We start from the raw sequence: 4,173 nt of genomic DNA, 5'->3' as shown, positions 1-4,173 counted from the left end.
CACAGGGTTCATGGAGCATTAAAAATCGACCCGGGAACCCAAAACAGTGCACTATAGATCACGAAGTCGGCTCGAAACGTCATAAACATCGAGTTTTTGTGACGTCTCGGTAGCCGTGCACAGGGTTCGTGGAGCATTGAAACTCGACCCGCGGCCCCAAATATTGCGCTATAACCCACGAAATTAGCCCGAAACGACAAGAACGCCAAGTTTTTGAGACGTCTCGATAGTCGTGCATACGGTTCATGGAGCATCAAAAATGGACCCAGGACCCCAAAACAGTGCGTTATAGCCCACGAAACTGGCCCCAATCGACAAAAACAACAAGTTTTTGCGACGTCTCGATAACCGTGCACAGGGTTCATGGAGCATCAAAAATCGACCCGGGACCCCAAAACAGTGCGCTATAGCCCACAAAACTGGCCCGAAATGTTAAAAACAAAGTGTTTTTGCGACGTCTCGATAGCCGTGCACACGGTACATGGAGCATAAAAAATCGATCCGGGACCCCATAACAGTGCGCTATAGCCCACGAAACTGGCCCGAAACGACAAAAGCACCGAGTTTTTGGAATGTCTCGATAGCTGTGTAGTGGTTTCATGCAGCATGAAATATCGACCCGGGACCCCAAAACAGCGTGTTATGGACCGAGAAACTGGCGTGAAACGACAAAAACATCGAGTTTTTCAGATACGTTGATACCCGTGCACACGGTTCATGGAGCATCAAAAATCGACCCGGGACCCCAAAACAGTGCGTAGCCCACGAAACTGCCCCGAAACGACAAAGAGTTTTTGTGACTTCTCGATAACCGTGCACAGGGTTCATGGAGCATCAAAATCGATCAGGAACCCCAAAACAGTGCGCTATAGCCCACGAAACTAGCCCGAGACGACAAAAACATCGACTTTTTGGAATGTCTCGATAGCAGTGCACACGGTTGATGGAGCATAAAAATCGACCCGGGACCCCAAAACAATGCGTTGTAGCCGACGAAACTCGCGCGAAACGACAAAAACAACGAGTTTTTGCATCGTCTCGATAGCCTTGCACAGGGTTCATGGAGCATCAAAAATCGACCCGGGACCCCAAAACAGTGCACTATAACCCACGAAACAGGCTCAAAACAACAAAAACGCAAAGTTATTGCGATGTCTCGATCGTCGTGCACACGGTTCATGCAGCATAAAAAATCGACCCGGGATCCGAAAATAGTGCGCTATAGCCAACGAAACTGGCCCGAAATGAACAAAACACCAAGTTTTTTTGATGTCTCAATAGCCTGCACAAGGTTCATGGAGCATTACCAATCGACCCGGGAACCGGAACCAATGCACTATAGACCACGAAATTGGACCAAAACGTCATAAACACCTAGTTTCTGCGACGTCTCGGTAGCCGTGCACAGGGTTCATGGAGCATCGAAAATCGTCCCGGGACCCCAAAACAGTGCGCTATAACCCACAAAATTAGCCCAAAACGACAAGAACGCCATGTTTTTGTGATGTCGATAGTCGTGCACACGGTTCATGGAGCATCAAAAATGGACCCGAGACCCCAAAGAGTGCGTTATAACCCAGGAAACTGGCCCCAATCGATAAAAACACCATGGTTTTGTGATGTCTCGATAGCCGTGCAAAGAGTTCATGAAGCATCAAAACTCAACCCGGGACCCCGAAACAGTTTTTTCTAGCCCAAGAAACACGCATGGAATGACAAAAGCACCATGTTTTTCCGATGTGTCGATAGCCGTACACAGGGTTCGTTGAGAATCAAAAATCAACACGGGACCCCAAAACAGTGCGATATAGCCCACGAAACTCGCGCGAAACAACAAAAATAACGAGTTGTTGCGACGTCTCGATAGCTGTGCAGAGGGTTCATGAAGCATCGAAAATCGATCCGGGACCCTAAAACAATGCGCTATAGCCCACGAAATTTGTCCACAATGACAAAAGCAACGAACTTTCGCGACGTCTCGATAGTCGTGCACACGGTTCATGCAGCATCAAAAATTGTCCTGGTACCCCCGAAACAGTGCGTTACAGCCCACGAAACTGACCCGAAACGACAAAAATAACGAGTTTTTACGACAACTCGATAGTCGTGCACGGTGTTCATGGAGCATCAAAAATCAACACGGGATCCCAAAAGAATGCGCTATAGCCCACGAAACAGGCTCAAAACGACAAAAACGCCAGGTTTTTGCGACGTCTCGATAGTCGTCCACACGGTTCATGGATCATAAAAATTGACGCGGGACGCCATGGTTTTGCTTCGTCTCGATAGTCGTGCACACGGTTCATGGAGCATCAAAAATCGACACGGGACCCCAAAACAGTGCACTATAACCCACAAAACTGGCCCGAAATGTTAAAAACAAAGTGTTTTTGCGACGTCTCGATAGTCGTGCACACGGTTCATGGAGCATAAAAATCGATTCGGGGCCCCATAACAGTGTGCTATAGCCAACGAAACTGGCGAGAAACGACAAAAGCACCGAAATATCAACAGTTTTTGGGATGTCTCGATAGTTGTGTAGTGGTTTCGTGGAGCACGAAATATAGACCCGGGACCCCAAAACAGCGTGTTATGGCCCAAGAAACTGGCGTGAAACGACAAAAACACCGAGTTTTTCAAATACATTGATACCCGTGCACACGGTTCATGGAGCATCAAAAATCGACACGGAACACCAAAACAGTGCGCTATAGCCCACGAAACTAGCCCGAGACGACAAAAACATCGAGTTTTTGGAATGTCTCGATAGCAGTGCACACGGTTGATGGAGCATAAAAAATCGACCCGGGACCCCAAAACAGTGCGTTGTTGCCGACGAAACTCGCTCGAAACGACAAAAACAACGAGTTTTTGCATCGTCTCGATAGCCATGCACAGGGTTCATGGAGCATCAAAAATCGACCCGGGACCCCAAAACAGTGCACTATAAACCACGATACAGGCTCAAAACAACAAAGACGCAAAGTTATTCCGATGTCTCGATCGTCGTGCACACGGTTCATGCAGCATAAAAAATCGACCCGGGATCCAAAAATAGTGTGCTATAGCCAACGAAACTGGCCCGAAATGACCAAAACACCGAGTTTTTGGATGTCTCGATAGCCTACACAAGATTCATGGAGCATTACCAATCGACCCGGGAACCCAAACCAATGCACTATAGACCACGAAATTGGCCCGAAACGTCATAAACACCTAGTTTCTGCGACATCTCGGTAGCCGTGCACAGGGTTCATGGAGCATCGAAAATCGTCCCGGGACCCCAAAACAGTGCGCTATAACCCACAAAATTAGCCCAAAACGACAAGAACGCCATGTATTTGTGACGTCTCGATAGTCGTGCACAAAGTTCATGGAGCATCAAAAATGCACCCGAGACCCCAAACAGTGCGTTATAACCCAGGAAACTGGCCCCAATCGACAAAAACACCATGGTTTTGCGATGTCTCGATAGCCGTGCAAAGAGTTCATGAAGCATCAAAACTCGACCCGGGACCCCAAAACAGTTTGTTCTAGCCCAAGAAACTGGCGTGAAACGACAAAAGCACCATGCTTTTCCGATGTGTCGATAGCCGTGCACAGGGTCGTGGAGAATCAAAAATCAACACGGGGCCCCAAAACAGTGCGATATAGCCCACGAAACTCGCGCGAAACAACAAAAATAACGAGTTGTTGCGACGTCTCGATAGCTGTGCACAGGGTTCATGAAGCATCGAAAATCGATCCGGGACCCTAAAACAATGCGCTATAGCCCACGAAATTTGTCCACAATGACAAAAGCAACGAACTTTCGCGACGTCTCGATAGCCGTGCACACGGTTCATGCAGCATCAAAAATCGTCGTGGTACCCCCGAAACAGTGCGTTACAGCCCACGAAACTGGCCCGAAACGACAAAAATAACGAGTTTTTACGACGTCTCGATAGTCATGCACGGTGTTCATGGAGCATCAAAAATCAACACGGGATCCCAAACGAATGCGCTATAGCCCACGAAACAGGCTCAAAACGATAAAAACGCCATGTTTTTGCGACATCTCGATAGTCGTCCACACGGTTCATGGATCATAAAAATTGACGCGGGACGCCATGTTTTTGCATCGTCTCGATAGCCGTGCACAGGGTTCATGGAGCATCAAAAATCAACCCGGGA

Source organism: Hordeum vulgare, chromosome 4H (assembly GCF_904849725.1).
Source record: "Hordeum vulgare subsp. vulgare chromosome 4H, MorexV3_pseudomolecules_assembly, whole genome shotgun sequence".
Taxonomy (NCBI): Eukaryota; Viridiplantae; Streptophyta; class Magnoliopsida; order Poales; family Poaceae; genus Hordeum; species Hordeum vulgare.
This window is presented reverse-complemented; position numbering follows the sequence as displayed.